Raw genomic sequence first — 21,378 nt, 5'->3', positions numbered from 1 at the left:
CCACCACCAGCAGGCTATCTGCATTCCTGCCTACCCCACATCTTCTTTCCCACCTTAGCCAAAGAGGTATACCACCTTCTGCTCAAAGGTACGCCCTAACCCACAGGTACCTAACTCCATTAATGTGTCCATGTGCTCTCTTGTATTTTCAAAATCACTTCTTTGGCCATTTTCTTTGAAAAAAGGGGCATACTCAAATCTCTATATCTTCACAAAAATTTCACACAATTGTACGTTCCTGGCTGCTGGTCTTGTCTCCTTCCGTTGCTTCATAATCCACTGAATAAAAGAGTGATCTACAGTCATGATTTGCATTTCCTTATTTTCTTGGCACCCTTCAAGTCATGGCAGCTTCACTTCTTTATGTGCCTGCTAATTCATATTTCTTCCATTAAAATAAAAAATGGTCTCCCAATTCCCAACCTGGCACTCATCTGAATTTACATCTCTCTAGTATTAATGTTAGCAACTATTCCTTTTCTTTTCTCTTTAAAACTTGAGGCTGGGTGCGGTGGCTCACGCCTATAATCCCAGCACTTTGGGAGATGGAGGTGGGTGATCACCTGAGGTCAGGAGTTTGAGACCAGCCTGGCTCATAACCACCATGGTGAAACCCTGTCTCTACTAAAAATACAAAAATTAGCTGGGCGTGGTGGCTCATGCCCATAGTCCCAGCTACACCGGAGGCTGACACATGAGAATTGCTTAAACCTGGGAGGTGGTGATTGCAGTGAGCTGAGATCACACCACTGCACTCTAGCCTGGGCAATAGAGTGAGACTCAGTCTCACCAAAAAAAAAAAAAAAAGAAGAAGAAGAAAAGAAAAGAAAGAAAGAAAACTTCAGTTATTCTTTAAGACATTATTTGCAATAAAAACTGTATATTTATGTAATATACAGTGGGTATTTGATTTATGTAATATACAGTGGGTATTTGATTTATGTAATATACAGTGGGTATTTGATTTATGTAATATACAGTGGGTATTTGATTTATGTAATATACAGTGGGTATTTGATTTATGTAATATACAGTGGGTATTTGATGAATACCCACCTCCCCAATTGTATTGTAAACTCAATACAGGGAGAAACTGTGTATCTTTGCTGAACATTTTAACCCTAGTTCCTAGGACACATAGTAGGTGTATAATTAATGTTTACTTGAATGCATGGATCAATGGATGCACTCATGAAAAATGTAGCACCCTTATTTCTTCTAGAGTTTCTCTTCCTTCTCTGGGCTTTCCTATTCAGTTTCCCTCACTAGCCCACCCTTCGTATGTGATTGTTTTTCAGGGTATTATTTTTGCTTCTCTTTTCTCATTCTTCGTGATATGTTTATACAGTCTGTTCATTGCTGTGGTTTCAAGTATTCATTCCCTTCTAAGCTTTAGATTATATATCCAACTTTTTCTAGACAGGGATACTTTAAATTCATCTCTTCAAAAGCTGATCTCATCTTCTCCCTCTATTTTCATTCTAGTCTCTTCTTATAGCTCAACTTATGGCTACTGGCACAATTAGTAATGTCGTAGCCCAAGAGACTTGGAATCAATGCAAGCCACTGTTCCTTCTTGTTCTTCACATTATTGCCACTCCTACCAACCCTGCCAATTCTACCCACCTAATAGGTTTTAATTGTCTTCTACTGACCATTCCCACTGGTACTATCATTACAATTTCTTGCTTGGAAAATAGTTTTCTGACTTGTTTGCTGGTCTCCAAACTTACACCTTCAATCTATTTTCCATAACAAAATCATAATTTTATAGTTCCTTACTCAAAAAATGTTGAAAAGTTTCTGAGTGCTTTTTGTAAGAAATGCAGAAGAATTTCATGGCGTCCCCATTGAACTTGAGTTTGCCCCGGCTGTCTCTGCACTCTGTCCTCTCCCCGACCTTCAGCAGCACTGGGCTGACACAGTGTGCATTCTCACCCTTCCCTTCCTCTGCACAGACTGTTTCATCAGCCTGAGGTGTGCCCGCTACTGTCCCCCATGCGACTTGCCACTTGTAAAATTGCTCTTGCTTCACAATTTAGTTCATTCATTATCAACCCAGGAAAGGCTTCTCAACCAACGTGTGTTACATGCCCTCTTTGGCTTTTCCATAGAGCCCTGTCTCTACTTCTGCTTTAGTGATTATCACGATGTTCTCTAACTCTGTTTCTCTACCTCTCCACTGTGAACAGTTTAAAGGGTACAGACTACATCTCCTCAATGCCTAAGACACATGGCATCCATTAGATAGTAAGAGATAATAAATGTGCATTGAATTAGTTTTGAACTCTGCATATTAATGTCCTGTATGAGACAAGTGGGCTCCTTTCCCACCAAGCTTCTTTTTTAATGTTTTTTAAATTTTAATTTAAGTTCTGGGATTCTTGTGCAGAATGTGGTTTGTTACGTAGGTATACATGTGTCATGGCAGTTTGCTGCACCTATCAACCCATTATCTAGGTTTTAAGCCCCACATGCCTTGTCCTAATGCTCTCCCTCCCCTTGCCCCCAGTCCCCCAACAGGCCCCAGTATGTGATGTTCCCCTCCCTGTGTCCATATGTTCTCATTGTTCAACTCCCACTTGTGAGTGAGAACATCCAGTGTTTGGTTTTATGTTCCTGTGTTAGTTTGCTGAGAAAGATGGTTTCCTACTTCGTCTATGTCCCTGTAAAAGACGTGAACTCACTCTTTTTTATGGCTGCTTAGTATTCCATGGTGTATATGTGCCACATTTTCTTTATCCAGTCTCTCATTGATGGGCATTTGGGTTGGTTCGAAGTCTTTGCTATTATAACTCACCAAGCTTCTTGACTTTAAAACATGCTGAAGTTATCTGGAGTGAAAGAATGAATGGGTGCTCTGCCACCTTGAGCTCTGGGAAGGGTGTGCTGGAGATTGTGACACACCAGCCTCAGGAAGGCTTTAACTCAGTCATTCCAGGATTCTTTTTCTCTCCTGGGACCTAATGGCTGCTTTGGGTTCTCATGAGGTTTCATTCTACAACAATATGGTAAAAGCAGTTCCTAGATGGCTTCTCTCACCATTCAGAAGGCTTTGACCTGGCCCCTTGAACTGCCAGTTGGTCTGTGCTAAAGGAATAGAGACTCATTTTAATATTGGTCTAAGACAATCTGCTGTGTCTAAAAGTTCCTAAAAGTTAACTGTAAAGGACTTTTCAGTTCTTTACAGAACTGAATTCTCTAATTCAGATAATTTTGAATTATCCAAAATGTGTGCATCCCTATCTTTGAACTATCCCTGTAGTGCAGATGGTTGGGAACTGGCTGAGAGAAAGGCTGCACTTGTGCTATATGGCTGCACACCCCAAAGAACTAGAGGAGGGTGCACCCTTGAGACCTGATTGCAACTTCCTTGAAGTCTGCCTTTTACACAATGGCAAACTCACAGTAGAATCAATCCAGGGAAATCATGAGGAAGATGGGCATTTGGGAATATTCCACACATCCTCATGGACTGCCTCCACAGCAGATTTCCTGGGCAGCAGGGCCCTGTCTGCCTGTTGCCTGGCAGGCATCACCAACTTAGGGTACCATGTCTCCCCCCTCAGACCTTCTCAGGCTGTATTAGTCCATTCTCACACTGCTATGAAGAACTACCTCAGACTGGGTAATTTATGAAGAGATGAAGTTTAATCGACTCCCAGCTTCAACAGCTGTACAGGAGGCATGGCTGGGGAGGCCTCAGGAAACTTACAACTGTGGCAGAAGGTGAAGTGTAAGCAGGCACAGTCCTCATATGGCCAGAGCAGGAGAGACAGAGAGAGAGTGAGAGTGAGCAAAGGAGGGAGTGCCACACACTTTTAAATCGTCAGATCTCATGAGAACTCACTCACTATCCCGAGAAGAGCAAGGGGGAAACTGTGATCCATTCCCCTCCCACCAGGCCCCTCCTCCAATGCTGGAGATTATAATTCAACGTGAGATTTAGGTGGGAATACAGAGCCAAACCCTATCACAGACCACATATATTCCAGGACTTACCTGTTCTATACCCCGTGCTTTCGGGAACACACTGTTTGCTACCATATTAGGTTAATTCTTTAGTCTTGATAATATTAGTGGTTAACAATACTAATGGCTAACATTTTGGGGCTGCTTGGCAAATACTAAGAATGTTTCTCTTAGTGTTTAGGTTTATCTCCTTCAATCCTACCTCAGCCCTTCGAGGTATGTCCATGTCCTACCAGCTTTTGCTATTCTCAGTTGAAGACAGTGAAATGTTAAAGATTATGTAACTCAGCTAAGGGCACTGCACTACTGAATGGTGGAGCTGGGATTCCAGGCCGGATAGTCTGATTCCAAAGCCTGTGTCCTCACCCCCATGCTCTAATGAGCTAGCAGTGCTATTGCACCTGCCCCATCCTCTAATTTCCTGCTGTCTGCTCTTGCATGTTCTGCCCCAAGGTGGAGTCTGCCTTCTCAGCCCTGGAGCCCCTCTGTCCTGAAAGGCAGGCAGGAAGGACTGGGGCTGGATGCATGTCCACCCCTTTCCCAAAGCAGCTCCCTCAATGCCTTTAGGACTTGGTGTGCACACAATGCAGCTCCCTCGCCCACCTCCAGTGCAATAACTCTGAGGAGTGTGTTCTACGCTGGCTCCAAGAGCTCCCCAAATAGGATGAAGTCCCGTTGGCTGGCAACAGTTGCTTTTCTGACAGTGCTTTCCTTTATTTCACAAATAAGCAACCGGTCTTTTTATCCTTGTGTTAGTGTCTGCTTCTTTGAGAATCCAAACTGAAACAAATGGCTTGCTATGTCACCCGCTCTCAGGCCCCTGCAACAACTTCCAATGCCCCAAAGAAAGTAAAGACTGACCCTGAGGACTTTGAAGCCGTGCGTTTGGCTGGCTTCTCTGTCTTTCCAGGGGCCCAGCTCTGCCTTTCTCTGCCTCTCAACATTATCTGCTTTACTCTTTTTCTTAAAGCAGATGCCTGATCCCCTCTGTGGGGCCTTCTCACCTTGCTGTGAACACATTTACAATGAGTCACTGCACCTTGCTCCATTGCACCTGGAAGAATAAATGGTTTTCACCTCTCCTCCCTGGGATCACGTTATTTGGTGGCTGGTTACTGCAACAAAAATAACTGCAGGTGAAAGTGGCAAATGAGCTCACTCCACTCACTGTTACTCACCTGGAAGCCCAGCCTACACCTTTCCAAGAAAAGCTGAAAAGCTGTCTCCATCCCCACAGCAGGAACCCCACTCCAGGCGCTTCATTGGGCCTATTTTTGAGAACCCTCTGGGTTTGGAGTACTGCACTCTGCATATTCTTTCAGCCTTGTAGCTGGTGTTAGAAACCAGTTGCTCTCAAGAATATCTTGTTTGCCCTGAGTTCTGGACTCCTGCAAGTTTCAGTAGATTCTGGAGTTTCACAGGTCTCTCCAGGCTTGAAGAAATTGCCTGCAGCAAACATACGATGAGCTCCCCATTTCCCCTGCAAAGACAGTCCAGGGAAAGAGAAGACCAAACAGAAGCAGAAAGCAAAGGCAACGGTGTAACATTTGTTTTCCTTGTACTGCCTGATTTTGACTTTTATTTTTTACTATTTTTTTCTAAAATGTATTTTTATTTCTTTTGATCTGCCAAAACATAAAACAATCACAAACACATGTATAATAGTCTCTTTCCAAAATTAACAGCCAGCCTCTCAGCTGCACCCAGCTAGTATTTACCGCAGGCACAGAGCAGTTATGTAGAGAGTGCTGCAGGAATCCTGTTATGCACTGAGTTTTGTCCCCTCCCCTTTTCTCACATTCATAGGTTTAAGTCCTGACCCTCAGTACCTCAGAATGTGACAGTATTTGGAGAAAGGACCTTTAAGAAAAGGTAATTACACAATTAAATATGATCATAACAACTGGGCCTTAATCCAGTATGACTGGTGCCCTTATGAGGACAAGGAGAGGCACCAGGAGGCACCCGCACAAAGAAAGACCCCGTGAGGACACAGCATTCTCCACGTGCAAGCCAAGGAGAGCAGCCTCAGGAGAACCTATCCCCATGGATACCTGGATCTCAGACTCCTACCTCTGGAAATGTGAGAAAATAAATTTCTGCCATTTAAGCCACACCGTCTGTGGTGCTTTGTTTCGGCAGCCCAAGCAGATTACTACAAATACCCTGTGTGCAAATCAGGGCACTTGGACTAAAACCACACCAGAGGCACTTCACTGAGTGTTGCATCTTTAGAATATCACTTTGTCTCTCTGAAGCTCAGTTTTCCTCTCCTGGTGATGTGGTCATCGTACCATTCTCCAAAAGTTCTTCAGGTGACTCATGGACAACGTGTGTGTGAAGGGACCCTGCACACAGAGGCTGGCTTATGGGGGCCCAGTACATCTTCAGTGATTTAGTGTCTGAGAATGCAAGGAGTGGGGAGGATTCAGACTTCTTACAATTTAGCTGCCATGCAAGTCATAAACATTTACGAGGGTCAGGTAAAAACAAGTGATTGATTCTAAGTGTGCACGATAAAGAGATCTAAAAGATTGCAGAAAAAGATGTTGGTAGATGGTTTTAACTGGGATACCCGGGAAAGACTTCGGAAGGTGGGCCTCAAGCCAGCCCTGTAGGAGAGGCAGGATTTGAAAAGTGGAAAGGAGGGAACCGCCCGAGAAATACGTGCATGGAAGCGTGGACGTTGTCGGCAGTGGGGGGTTCTGTGGTTCTGAGGATGGCTGCGGTGGGTGGTGAACCACGGGAGATGAGGTGTGTTCCTGATGGCGGTGGGGAGTGCCGACGCTCTTCCCTTTGGATTCTGGGAAAAGGGTACCTCCAAAGGAATCCTTACATTAGGAGGGAAGCTGAACTATATTACCTACGATCTCTTTTAACTATAAGATATCCTAATAGGGTTAAAATGTGAGTGAAGGCTGGTTAGGTTTACTGTGGAATTTAGATTTTATCAATTATATAACTGGACACAAGTGAAGAGCTTTTTAAATGATATGATATATGACGATAAAACATGCCTACATAATTAATCTGACCATATGCTGGCAGCATATGCCGAGGATACCAGTTAGGTGCACAGTGGAAAAAGGACCTTAGTGCTTAGCTTTGGCGCTACCATTTCCTAGCTGTGTGAGGGCTCTTAGGAATATGGTTTCATTTATTTATTTTTGTACATGAATTCATTTATCGGAAATAATTCAGTGTGCGCTTATTATCTTCCATGCACACTCCTGAGCAATGTGGAAGTGACAGAAAATAGCTACTGATCTCACGTATCTATCGAGTGCTAACGATGGAGGAAGCATTGGACGTTACAGGAGTTAAAGAGGACACAAAACTAGTCTTCAGGATTCAGGGAAGGCTTCCCTATGGAGATTACTCCTCTTTCTCTAGCTAAACCCTGTCTATATTTTCCATCGCCTCCATCATAAGTCACCTTAAAGTCAACACACCCAGTGCTGTTCTCCTCATCACCTCCTTCTCCTGAGGCAACAAATATCACCTCCCAGATCATTAGACTTAATTTCAAGGAACTAGAAGCTCTCTCAAATCTTTTGTTCCTTCAGGTTAAAAACCAAAGTCAGCTCTCATGCATCTTTTTACCTTTCCTCCATAGTCAAGACTGCCCCTAGTAAATGACATCAGACATGCACCTAAGCATGAGCCTCCATCTCTCTATCCATCGAGAAAAAGAGGAAGGGCTGTGTTTTCTCTGCCCACTTCCTCAACTTTCTTTAAGGGCAAACAAGATAAATGAATGCAAGCTCTAAAAGCTAATATAGAGTAGCCTGCTTTAAAGAAAGAATTGGCAGAGAGTAATGACTGATTGGATGTGGAGGAAAGGTAGAAAGATACACGAAAACCGACTTTGGTTTTTAACCTGAAGGAATAAAAGATTTGAGAGCGCTTCTAGTTCCTTGAAATTAAGTGTAATGATTTGGGAGGTGATATTTGTTGCCTAAGGAGAAGGAGGTGATGAGGAGAACAACACCAGGTGTGTTGACTTTAAGGTGACTTATGATGGAGGCGATTGAAAATATAGACAGGGTTTAGCTAGAGAAAGAGGAGTAATCTCCATAGAAGTAAAGTCATGGGGCAAGGTCAGTGTTTAGACAAAGACAGGTAAAAGAGCATTCTTTATGTCATTTTGAAAAAGAATGTTGGAGTCTTGGGGTTTTGTGCCTCTGAGGCCTGGTGGGCTGGCTGCTAGCTGTTGTGGTCCATGATGGGGACACATCTGAGACGTGGAATGAAGACCAGGTGAGCCAGGCGAGGAAGAGAGACGTCACACTCTAACACGGGTGTCTGGTGTGCTGAACAATAGAGAAGGATTTGTAATCGACTCTTTGAAGAGCCATATGTGGGAAGAAGAAAGCAACTGAGTCTTGGGGAAAGTTCAGCCTTGGTGGACAGAAATTAAGTGTAGTTGAGGGATGATAAATACAACATTACGGGTAGATATCCTTAGCGTGAGACAGAGTGCAGGGAAGTCTGTTTTTTTGCCCCTGCTTTTTGCCCCAAGTGTGGGAGTATTCATTCAGTCCATTCTACAGGAGACTTATTTACAGAAGGGAAGCACACGACGCAGAGGCTTTGAGAGGAAGGCAGAGCTCCCTGGGAGGCCTGAGCAGCACGCATATTCTAATGCTTTTGTTGGAGCCATTTCCAATTATTTAATGAATAATTGGAATCTAATCATTTCCTTGATTTAGCAAATCGAAAATTTTTTTCCCTCAAGGGCAAAATACCTTCGTTTTATTTTCTTCTCCATAATTAAGTAATTTCTTAATTAGTAATGTTCAACTCATCCAATCTGAAATGACACATTTTATTCCTTTTTATAAAAGCTTGCGTGCACACACACCCAGCCCCTGCCTGGTGGTGGAGTGCTTGTCATTCCTGGGCTCCTTTGTGTTCCTGAGCTCTCTCCATCTCCCTCTTTCTCTGGCATCTCCAGCGGTTCTTCCTGAGCAGTGGGGAAATCCAGCTGTGTCATCTCACACTGGCTGACTTCCTGGTGGCTGTAATTAGTGCGAAGGAGTTTTTCCTCTGTGGGGATGTCACACTGCACCATGGCTTTGCACCTAGCGGGCAACCTTACTTTTTGGTCTTTCTCACTTGGCAGGCAGGGGATGGGGTGTCTGCTGCAGAGGCTGCCCTAAGTTGGCCTGTGCTGTGACATTCCTGAAGCACTTTGTACCTGAGGCTGAGGCTGAGGCCCTGGCTGCAGGGAGCACAGCTCCCCCAAGGCCCCTTTCTATTTTCGCAGGCTTTTTCTCTCTGCTCCACTAAACCCAGCATCAGATGTCACTCCCCTGTCTCTATCAGCTGTAGACTACAGAAAATGGTAGGGGTCCAAGCAAAGGCTGGTGTGTATTGGACTGAACACCTAATTTAAGAGCTGAGACTGTTCATTTCCAAGGTTGCTGTATCCTCCACCAAGGCTGGCAATAGAATGTCAGACATCTCCACCAAGCAGCTCAGTCAACCAGCGACCTCTGACTGAGTACTTGGTGTGTGCCCAGCTTCATGAAAGCCCTGCAAGGTTAGCAGGGCAATTCCCAAAGAAAGTATTATCTAGTGCACTTTGTCAGGGTCCCTGTTACAGACACCCCTCCCCTGCACACATGTGACTGCAGCCTTCTGAGTTGACTGATGAAGACCTGGCTGGGATGAAGGAGAGCTTCACTCCCCATTTTCACTGGTTGCTACTCTGTCCCCACTCAGCTTGCCTAGGGCCAGGTAGTGAGGACGATAATCATCCAGCTCTCCAATGACGCACAATTAACGTTACAGTAATAGAACAATAATGGCTGCCTGTGGTAGGGACTTTGAAATCTCCAGATGAAAGGCCGGCAGAAGTACAGTGGGCTATTATTAGCATTTATGTAGCCCATTTCATCTTCAAAGCACTTTGCAAATATTAACTAATGAACACAGAATACTGTCGTTTTTTTCCCCCTGAAGGACTGGGAGGGGTAGCCTCTGATGAGAGTCTGGACTTAAATGGAAACATTGCTTTGTGACTCGGAGACAGAAAAACTCCTTTCCTCAGTAGCCATCTTCAGGCTTCTTAGGGAGGGGGGCTCTGATGGCCAGAGAAGAAGCCTGCGCTTGTAGGTGGGTGGATGGGGCATCCGAGTACAAGATAAGCCAACACTGTCAGTAGAAGCACTGAATACAGTCATGTGAGCCACACAGGTGATTCGAAGTTTCCTAGAACCACTTTTTATTTTTATTTTTATTATTATTATTATTTTTTTGAGATGGAGTCTCGCTCTGTCGCCTAGGCTGGAGTGCAGTGGCCGGATCTCAGCTCACTGCAAGCTCCGCCTCCCGGGTTTAGGCCATTCTCCTGCCTCAGCCTCCCGAGTAGCTGGGACTACAGGCGCCGCCACCTCGCCCGGCTAGTTTTTTTGTATTTTTTTAGTAGAGACGGGGTTTCAGCTTGTTAGCCAGGATGCTCTCGATCTCCTGACCTCGTGATCCGCCTGTCTCGGCCTCCCAAAGTGCTGGGATTATAGGCTTGAGCCACTGCGCCTGGCCTAGAACCACTTTTTAAAAAATAAAAAGAAATGAGTGAAATTAGTGTGAATAATTTATTTAACCCAATAGAGCCGAGACATTATAATTGTAACAACAAGTAATCAACATAAATATATCAGTAAATATTTTTTTTCTTATTTTACATCTTTTTGTGGTAAGGCTTTGAAATCAGTGTATGTTTTACACTTAGAGCACATCTCAGCATGGACTAGCTGCATTGCCAATGCCCGATAGCCGCCTGTGGAGAGTGGCTCTGCACACAGCAGCACAGATCCAGACTGTTTGAGGAAGACAGCCCGGAACGCCTGGTCCTGCTACTGGGGACTGTCACTCACAGCACAGGGTAATACAGGGTCAAGTGTATGGTCTATAATGTGGCAGACTTAAAATTGATACTGATTCAGAAATACTACTTGCATGACACTGGACATATGATTTAATCCATTTGAGTTCAGATTCTCCATCTATAGTCAAGGAATGCTACTAGCTGCAATGTCACAGTTTTAGAAGAATTAAATGAGATTACTTTTGTAAAGCACTTAGTGCAGTGCCTAGCATGTAATAATAAAGCAATAAAGAGTAGCTATTATCATATGAATAGGATGAGCTTGTATTTCAGGGCCCTGGCTCTCTCCCATCCTCCCCTGGCACCAGGCGCATCCTAGTTCCAACTCTGCACCTGGCTGGGCTTTGGCAGTGGGGTTGGTAGATGAATTTCCTCAGCCTTAACCCATGTGTGATCTCTGTTTGCACACTGATATATGCTTATATGTGTGCCCAGGACCAGGAGCCTTTAGAGGGTCACATAGTATGAAGAGAGGAAGGATGAAGGGGAATTATTTCTGCAAGCCCCTCATTCCTTCAATTACTTCTTTGGCTATGCCTTAAGGAAAGAGTCTAGACCCTCCATAACTCTTGACTGCCTTTAGCCTAACACCCTCCCTCTTGCAATGATTTGGTCCTCTAAAAGTGTCAGAAGGTCTTGCGTCCCCTTTGTTCACTCCATTCCCTCCATCTAGAAAGTCGTTCCCCTGCCTCAACTCACACATACTGTGTTAACTGTAGTCCTGGCCCTGGTAATACCTCACTGCACTTAACTGTTCACAGCATGGCGACCAGAGCACACTAGCTTCTCGAGAAATGCTCACCGAACCCTTGCTTTGTCCACAGAGAAGTGATCGGGTGATATAGGAGAAGACACTGTAGCGGCTGGGGCAGGTGGGCTCCACCCCCCACCCCAGGATGTGCAAATTCTGGGTGCTTTCATCTGAAGCACAACCTTTCTAAATGTTGTCTACAGGAATTCTTTCACATTAACTCACTTTGAAACAAGAAGCAACAGTGGAAATGTAGGCTGCCCTATCAGTAAAGGGTCACTTCTGGAAACATCTTTTTGGTTAGCACTTCTTAAAGCTCAGCTCAGGCGGAGGAATCTTTCCCCATGTTTGGCATGTTTGTTCCTCGGTGCCGTAAAGAAATAGCACTTGAGCGTAAATTTAATTTATTTAGTAATTTTTACTTCCTGCAGGACGGGTACACTGTCCAGCAGTGTTGCCACGAGAGGACACTGAACAAAGGAGACAGGGTCATTTATAATCTGACGCGTCCACCCTACTGCTGTGTCCGGTTTCCACTGGCTGGAACGGGACCTCACATTCTGTATTTGCCCTGACTGGCCAGCAACTTAGAACTTTTTAAAAGAGGCAAAGGTAGAGGAGAACAAAGGAAGGAGGAAGTAACTTGTGGGATGCTGAGAAAGGTAAAAACACCTTTAAATAAGGAAGAGGAACAGGCTATGACCTAATGCTTGCTTGGACCAGTATAAGCACGCCAGGGCAAATATTTAGGCTAAATTGTGGGAGTTAAGAACATAAAGTACATTGATTTCTTTATTACAGCTAGCAGATATTTAAGAATGTTAGCACAGGTCTTTGAATAAATTTTGCTTCTAAGAGAAGTTACTATTTATTCCTAATTAGACGGGGAGGAAAGTCTTTGAAGAGGAAACTCTACTTTTTACACCCACAATTCTAACTGCAGTCGTTGGCCCTTCTCCATGGCTTCTGTGACTTGGGTTACCTATGGATAATTGTGACCTGAAAGATTAAATAAAAATTCCAGAAATAAACAATTTATAAGTTTAAAATCGTGTGCAATTCTGAGTAGCATGATGAGACCTCGCACCATCCTGCCCCATATTACCCCAGACATGAATCATCCCTTTGTCCAGCATCTCCACCCTGTCTATGCTGCCTGCCTGGTAGTCACTTAGCAGCCGCCTCGGTTATCAGACTGACTGTGGGGATTATTGCAGCGCAGGTGTTCAAGTCACCCTTATTTTCTTAATAATGGCCCCCAATTGAAAGAGTAGTGATGCTGGCATATTGTCATCATTGTTCTATTTTAATATTAGTTGTTGTTAAACTTTTACCCTGCCTAATTCATAAATTAAACATTATCACAGGGATGTATGTATAGGAGAAAACATAGTATGTATAACGTTTGACTACCATTCTCAGTTTTAAATATCCACTGGGAGTCTCGGAACTATCCCCTGCTGATAACAGGGGAGGTATTGTATTCGAATACAGAAGGTGCTTTCGTGTAAATCTTGTCCAACCCTCCCATTTCACAGATGAGGAAAGGAGCAGTCAACTTCTTGTCTGAGCTGGTCACTGAATCCACGTCTGATACCTGACTCCCCACCCATTTGTTGTAGCTCTGAGTTAATGGCTGTGAATGACCTTGGACAGAAAATCCAGGTATCAATGCCATAGGAAGCTCTTCTGGGGTCCCTAATGGGTGCCTTTAGGACCTCAAGGAGTAATTTTGTGAGGGGCTGTTGAGCCAGCGTTCAGTTTCCTAACAGCTTTATCTCTTGCAGCTCTTACAGGCAGCAGCTGCATGCAATGTGTTCTGACTTTTGCCACGTCTTGTAAAGCAGCTTGGGTGCTGGTGCTGACACAAGCATTCCTCGGTTTGCCGTTGTTTGAGTTGAATATGTTTGATTCCTTTCTAGTTGCTTTTTTCTTCCCTTTCCTTCTCCTCTTTTCCCCTTCTTGTGTTTTATTTCCCTGCCTTTGTTCTCATTCCTTGGTCCCCATGTAAATATCTGGTACTAGAGTTACATAAATAATCAACGGCCTCTTAGGAGAGAGGGATGAAAAAACAGTAAGGATTCATTTTCCTGAGAGCTCTGGGGTGTCTAACTGGCCCGTGTTGGTCTCTTACTGAGGGTTACTTGACTCCAGGAATTGCCTTTGGGGGACTCTTCAGAGGAAAACACAAAAGCCCAAAATGCAACTGACCAATTGTGCAGAACTATTTGTAGGAAAAGATAGTGTGGTTGGGTGGGGAAAGGAATTCTCTGTGACCCCTGAGGTGGCCAGCTAAAGCCGCGGAGCCCCTGAAGCATGAAATTTGATTACCCTTATCTTGGTGCACAGCTCCGATAGTGCTGTCGGCCATTCAATTACCCAGCAACCTCTACAAATGTCTGCAGCCGCAGTTAATACGGCATATTAGGGAGGAACACGCCATCTTCCTTGTGCGGCGCCTCTGAAATGGCAACAGACCGTCCGCACCATGGAAATAGGCTTGGCCAGAGACGAGTCTGGACTCTGATCATTACTCCTCAGCTTTTCTATCAATGAGTGAGTGCTTCTTCGCCTCTTTTACGATAACATCATCTCCCTTTTCAAATCAGATATTTTAAAATGGCTTGGAGAGATCCACAGGTGATTATGGCGTTAGGAGAATTAAACCACTGAAGAAAGGCTAGAGAACTAGCATGGTTTAACTTGGAGAAGGCTGAGGAGTGGTTTAATAACTGTCTGCAAATGTACAGAATGATATATGAGGAGGGAGATGACTAGCTGCTCTGGCCATCATCTGAGGCCAAAATAAGAGGAGTAGTCACGGCCACACACAGTGCTAAGATGTGCCATCAGGAGGCCTGTGCCCAATCCAGGCCTTTCCAAGAAAAGTCCTCTGCAAGACCTTGGCCATTCCCTTTTCCTTGCTTCACACTGGATGACCTGCTTCCCTTCCTATGTTTGTAATGAATCATTAGAATGGTGGTTGGGTTTAAAAAGGCCAAGTTTGTACTGACTGCTGCAGTCCTGCCTAGAGAAAGAGGAAGCCTCTAAGTCATCCTCCAAAAAGGTTTTAGGGGCCATTTCCAGAGACCAGAGATTTGGTTATTCATGGAAAGAAGTAAAAACTGTTTTTTGTTTGTCTGTGTTTTTTGTTTGTTGTTTGTTTGTTTTAGAAAACAAAATAAAATTTCAAGAATGGATCTGAAAGAGTAGGATTTGGGTAGCAATTATAAGTTTCCATCAATATGGAAAAAAAGTCAACAGTTCTACTCTGATCCCTCTCTTAATAACAATATTCTCGTTGCCTTCTTGATCAGAGAACATCTATTTTGTGACTTCTCCAATCTCCTGGTTAATGCAGATGGCTGTTTGGCTCTGCAGTAGTTTACATTATCTAACATAGCTGGAACAGTGAGCAAGTTAGAGATTGGCTGCCTGGTGTTGCTCTGGAGCTCGTCAGTGGGGAGCAGGTCAATTGGTCTGGGCAGAGGATGGGGGATGCATCCAGAGGTAGGGGATGGACCTTCTAGTTCTCACCTGTGGAGAAGGAAAGACCTTTCCTCTACTCTCTGAGATTCCGTGGCTAAGGCCTATGGATGATGCTGACAAAAGACAGATTAACAGGAAAAAAGCATGCAAATTTTATTTGAAGTTAAGTATTTTTACAGGCAGGGGCTTTTTAGGAAGAAGTGAAAACCCTAATGAAGTGGTTAGACTTGAGACTCATATACCATTTTAACAAGGAGCCATAAAATGTGGAGATGTGACAAGACAAAAGATAAAGGGGTTTCCACAAGGAATAGTAAAGTGTGGATGACCCAAAAATATATGGGGAAATTAATGGACGCTAAGGCTTGTTTTAGCAGGGTTGTTTGTACTAATTTATCATGGCATTGACTCTCCCTCTCCAGTAACAGGAGTATTCTCCTCTTCCTGGTACAGGGAGGCCACCTTTCTCTTATGCCCTGCTTGTAGACAGAAAGGGGGATGGCAGAGAATCCTTCCCATATCTGATATTTCCCAGTTTCCTTCAGCTCAAAATAATCAATAGGCCAAAGTGGCATATTTGGGGATGGCATGCTCTGATCCTCTGAACATCCTTCCTACAAAGGATGGTATACCAGCTGGGAGGTGCAGATGCATCTCCTCCCCAGTCTGGAAACTTGGTCCCTCTTTTGGTCCTCAGTTTCTCTGGATATATTTTCACAAAGGTTGCTGTCGATCTTTTGGAAAGAAGCTTAGCTGCTACATGTCCAGGATGGCATTTGCAGGTTAAGTATTGCCCACTGATACCTGCAAAACCAAGCTGGAGGAAGACCCACCCCCAAAAAAGTCCAGGTACCCAGTTCCATGACAGTGGAAGCAGGTGTTATGTAGCTGGAGTCAAACAGCACCCCTGATGCCATCCCAACTACAAAGACAGTATATTCTAATTAACTGCAAATGCTTTACTCATAAAGCTGTCAGCAGTGGGCTCTAATGTCTGTACTTTTAATGATGCATTTGATTAGAAGGTAATTTTATTCACTTGGTGGCAGTCAGACCTGTTTGGTGAGGGTCTCTGTTCCCCTCCTCTTTCCCCCACTTTTTCTCTCCTATTTGAAACATTTATGAAGTTGTGATGCTCAAAACAATCTAAGTAAATCCATCAAAGCAATGTCGTAATGTCTCTTCACCACCAGCCTCTGTGTGGGTGTGCATGTGTGTGTGCATGTGCTGTGTCACATAACAGGTTAAAGTGAAGAGTGAGGTGGGTTTTTTTCTTTAATTTCACATGAGATTCACACCTGGACTGTCTTCTTTTACAACCGTACATTCTCTTCACTTTACTCCAAGTCCTAATAAAGGTCATGGCTTCATAACGCATCGCACTTTGCACATCGATTTCATGTTCTTTCATGTCATTTATGCCTCACAATAAAGCTATGAGATAGTTATACCTCTGACGAAGGAACAGAAACTGGGAGATTTTATTACCTCTCTGAGAAACTCAGAGTAATTCAGGAATTTAAAACTAGACCTCAGTCTAAATTCTATGCTTTCTCTACCACACCATATGGTTTCTCATCAAAAAGCAGTTTTTATCTTTTTTCCTTGAAAACCAAGTATGGAGCTGCCCACACTGGAAATTCACTCTTGCTGAAGGACATCTGGGGAGCCACTGGGACTGGGTTCACAAAGCCTCTGGTCTGCCTGGGTCATGCCTTCTGCTATGGGAGCGTACGGTGAGGTTCAAGGGAACTAAAAGTTCAGAGTTCTGAGTAAATCCAGCAGCCTCCAGTGAATTTGTTTCATCTCTCTTCCTCTCCCTCGCCCTTCCTGATGAGGCTGGTGAGTCCCTTCCTTGTAGGATCCTAAGCTCTTTATGTCGTGTGTCCATTTTAATCTACTGACTTCCCTGCCTGCTTCTCCCTCCCCTCTCCTTACTTTCCTTGCCCCTTCTCCTTTGATAATAAGAGCTTATCTTCATGGAGGGCTTACTGGTTGCATGTTCTTTACATGTGTGGTCTCATTTAATCCATGTGTTATCACCCCATGAAGGAAACCATGTCTCAGAAGGTTATGCATACTGCCCCAGGTCACAGAGCTGGTGAAGAGCTGCAAGTCTGGCTTCAGAGCCTAAGGTCTCAATTACTGCTTGTGTTCGTCAACATATTGCTTGGAGGTATCTGCTGTGCTTAACACTGAGCTAGGTGCTGTGAGAGGTGCCAAAAAGAGATGGGAGATGATGCCATTTTCAACTTGGGATCTCACGAGAGCTCTGCCCTAAAATTGTAATGAAATGCTCTTCCAACAAGACGTGACATCTTCACCTAGGAATCTTAAAACACCATGGAGTGTGGACAGTTCGGTGCTGCCAACTCTCGCCCCCTCTTTTTGAATTGAAAGTCAATAAGGTTAAGCAGTTATGACATGTGAAGGGATTTGATCTTGGGTTTTGGGGTATGGGGCCAATCTTTTCCCCATGCTGCTACACTGCCTGTTACTCACCAAGCGGTAGAAGAGGAGAGCCACTTGCTGCACCCAAGCTGGAGCTTAATTTTTTATCCTCAAATGTTTCATCCCCAGCTACTCCTTAGGTGGTTGATTATGCTTCAATGCAATTTCCATTTGAAGGAAAATCATATCGTATGTTAGAACAGACAAAGGGACAGCTCATGACCTTGCTTTGCTTCTCATTCTCCCTCCCTCCTTGATATTCTCTTGTGCTGCTAGCGGAGAATTTGACACATTGAGGCAGACAGCCCCTTATTATTAAATCTGTTTGCAAATGTGTGGAAAGCTCCCTGCACACCCTCCCTGGTTACGAGAGGTGGCAGATCCTGTGTCTGAATCACAGGCTCCCAGAAGTACTTGCCTTCCCTTTTCTTCTCCCTTTTCTTCACTCAGATTGTCCACATTTCAGAAACAGTAGGGATACTAGTGCCAGATCGGCAGAGCCCTGGAGCAGAGTCCTGCAACATGGAAACGCAGCACTTTGCGAAAGTAGACAGCTCAGGAAAATGGGCCTGTCCTCAGCAAAATGGGCTCCAGCTGACCCTGAGGTGCTGCGATGGGGTGGCCTGGCAAAGGCTGCTCCCCTGTCTGCATGCCACCTACTTTTATGATGCCTTTTATTGTGTGCAACTAATTAACTGAGTTATGACCACGAAACATTCTAGGAATGCAAAGTGTCAGATAAGTGCTTGTTAAAAGCAATAACTTCATAAAGAAGGTTTGGGTGTGGTGGGGACAAGAGAGAAAGTCTCTTGTTTCAGTTAGAGTTCAAGGCCTGTGCTTTTGTTCCTTAGGTCAGCATCTCTTCTGGGTCTACAGGAAAGTTGAGAGCGGGAGAGGCAGAAATAGAAATGAGTGACAGCAGCTGCCTCTCTAGCACCTGGCCTTGACCATAGGAGCAGGAGTGTGAGTGCCTTTGCCACAATCTGGAGTTTATGAAAGGCTGTTACTTAGCATTTGTACCTCTGCCCATGAGCCCCACCAGCATCACCACACTTCATGACACTACGCACCAAGATGAGTGTTCCCCTTTCCACTTAATTTGGAAAGTGCTGTTTCCACACAAATGCAAAAATGTATTCAGTTCTTCATTCATTCAACAAGTATCTCCAAGCAGCTAACTGTGTCCTTGGAACTAAACTCTAAGATCACGGTGAGTGGAAATGCATGGTGGGACCCATTGGGAAGTTTTTTCTTTTTTAATCCTTTAAATTGATCATTTTTCTGCTTCTGGATAAAAATCTTAGCAGGACATTTTTATGAAATATCTAATAGAGTCAAGCTATTGCCTTGGGCACTTAAGTGAGAATACATGCATACAGTAGAGCTTATTAGATGACAAATGATGTATTCATGCCACATGCACATCCACACACACACAATAAAACTGACAGGGAAATACACATTAAGTGCACACAGTAAAGGCTTCGGACAGGTCTGGGAAGACTTCCTGGAAGGAGTGAAAACAAAGTGGAGTCTCGTGGGATGCTGAAAACTTGTCCAGCAGTTCCCCCTTATCCTCAGGGGATACGTTCCAAGCCCCCCAGTGGGTGCCTGAAGCAGTCGACAGTACCAAATCCTGCATATACTATGCACATCTTTTTTTTCTTTACCGTTTCACAGATTTGTTCTTACTGTAGATCTTGGTAACCTCAACATACAATTTTTTTGTCTCCCTATTAATTTGAGAACGGTGAGGGGAAATGCATGGTGGGATGCATTGGGAAGCTTTTCCTTTTTTTAATCCTTTACGTTGATCATTTTTCTGCTTCTGGATAAAAATCTTAGCAGCAAAAGGAAAATCCTTTTCCCTTAAAGGAAGCACTTTACAGCTTCTCTTTGACATATTCAAATTGCCAAGTTTGGAGCCATTATGAAGTCAAACAAGAGTTATTTGAACACAAGCACTGCAATACCACGACAATTGCTCTGGTCAGGATTTTCCAAATAATATTTTCAGACCATGCCAAACCACGGTTAAAGGTAGGGGGGCTACTGTATTTAGCAAATAACCAGGCTTTGGTTCAGAGCTGCCCTCCAATCATGAAATGTATTTTAACTGAATGCTGAGCATCCTGTCCTTGCCCCAGGCCACCGGGTAGCAGCAGCTTTTAACAAAAGCAAAGCAATTAAACAGGTCCAGCTGGCTCCCGGGGGGCCTTTGCTGTCCCTTTCTTGCCCTGGCCTGCCTCTGTGCTGGGCCTGCTCCAAGATGAATATGAAGCCTCTTCCTAGTTTTGGACTTTTCCTGATAAGAAGGCCTGAGCACAAGGTGCAAAAACTTACTGAGAATTACGCGGTGCCATTGGGACACTTTGGTTTTAAATTGAGACCTCAGCACATAAAAAGTCTGCCACAAATGCTGAGGTTTGGCTTCAGAAATTAAGGGCTGTCACTTTAAACTGATTTCCTTTTCCTGGGTCTGCTCCTCCTGGCCCAGCCTGGGCAGAGGAGAAGGGATATTTTAAAGTGACAGGTTTAAACAGCCTCCGTGTGTGCGGTGCAATAATTTTTCATGCGAAGCCTCCTGGGCTCGTGCTGAGGGGCTCTGCAGGATCCAATCTCCTTCCATAAATTCGTGGGAGGCCCCACGCTGCCTGGCAGCGAGAGCAGTAGGAGGGGCAGCCCAAGCGGGGGCAGGTGGCAAGAAGCAGAGCTCCAGGAGGGGCAGGCCCGGCAGGGCGCAGCATCCTGGGAAGGGCCACATGCTTTGGCGCTGTTGAGCACCAGCGGGCACCTCGGCTTTGGGCTGGCCCGTGAAGGTGCTGAATGGACTGCGGAGGAGTTTGAAAACTGTCTCTGAGATTCTGTTTCCACGAGCTATAGTGGAAAGAGCTGGAATTAGAAGCAGAAAACTAGGAATCTAGTCCTGTTCTGTTAAGTGTTTATGTATGCTGTGTGACCTTCACCACATTTAACCTTTGTGAACCTCGGCCTCCAGGTTTCCAACTGGTTCTGCCTGTAAAAAATCGGGTGTGGACACCTGCTGTGCTCACCGCCTCATGTTATTATGGGGAACAGCTGGGCGAGTGAAGGGACCATGTCTTGTAAAATTCAGTGCCATACTAACGAACGACGTATACAGTGTGATGGCAGCAGCCGCAGTACAATTGGAAATTGGTGCTCGCCCAGCATAGCAGTCTCTGGCCGCAATTATTCAGAGCCAGCACAATAACTAATGAATGGGACACCTCCCGTCCCAAGGACAAAGGTCTCCCAGTAAAGATGAACACCTCAGCTAAGAAGTTGGATAAACCCAGCCCCAGCTCTCAGGGCAGAGTCTCCAGGGTCCCAGACTTGGTGGGGGCGCTCCACTGCTGCTCAGGAAATGGACACTGGTCATGTCGTGCTCCGGGCCAAAGCCTGACCCAACTTCCTTTTGCATGTGGCCACAGGACCCAGCGTTTGCACCGCAGGGCATCTTAGCGATTAAGTCCAATGCTTCTTTGCTGGGATCCCTAGGAAACTGTACCTGTAGCTCCTGGTGATAAGAAGGCACTCTCTGGGGAGGCCGGCGGCCTCCGGGCTACTGTCTGGCTTTGCTCTGCAGATGCCCTTCACGCTGGAGGGCCACTGCATTTCCAGACAAAGCAACAGGGAATCCAGCCTGAGGGGGAGAAAGGAACAGCCTTTTTTTTTTTTCTTTCCTTGCTTTAAAATCCTGTGATTTTCTGAGCAATTCTTGGGTTGCTGGCTGTGCTTCACAGCCACCGATATATTTAAAATTTCGGTATTAAAGAGCTCAGCAGCCTCTCCCAGGAGGAAA

At 44.8% G+C, this 21,378-nt stretch overlaps 1 protein-coding gene across 7 annotated transcripts in view; it reads left to right on the top strand.

The window, feature by feature from the left end:
* Window positions 1-21,378, top strand: part of LOC105476165 (opioid binding protein/cell adhesion molecule like) — a 1,438,816-nt gene that overhangs the window by 585,311 nt on the left and 832,127 nt on the right. The window lies entirely within an intron of this gene.

This window comes from Macaca nemestrina, chromosome 12 (genome assembly GCF_043159975.1).
Source record: "Macaca nemestrina isolate mMacNem1 chromosome 12, mMacNem.hap1, whole genome shotgun sequence".
Lineage (NCBI taxonomy): Eukaryota > Metazoa > Chordata > Mammalia > Primates > Cercopithecidae > Macaca > Macaca nemestrina.
Note: the sequence above shows the minus strand (reverse complement) of the source record. Positions and strands in the feature narration are given on the sequence as shown.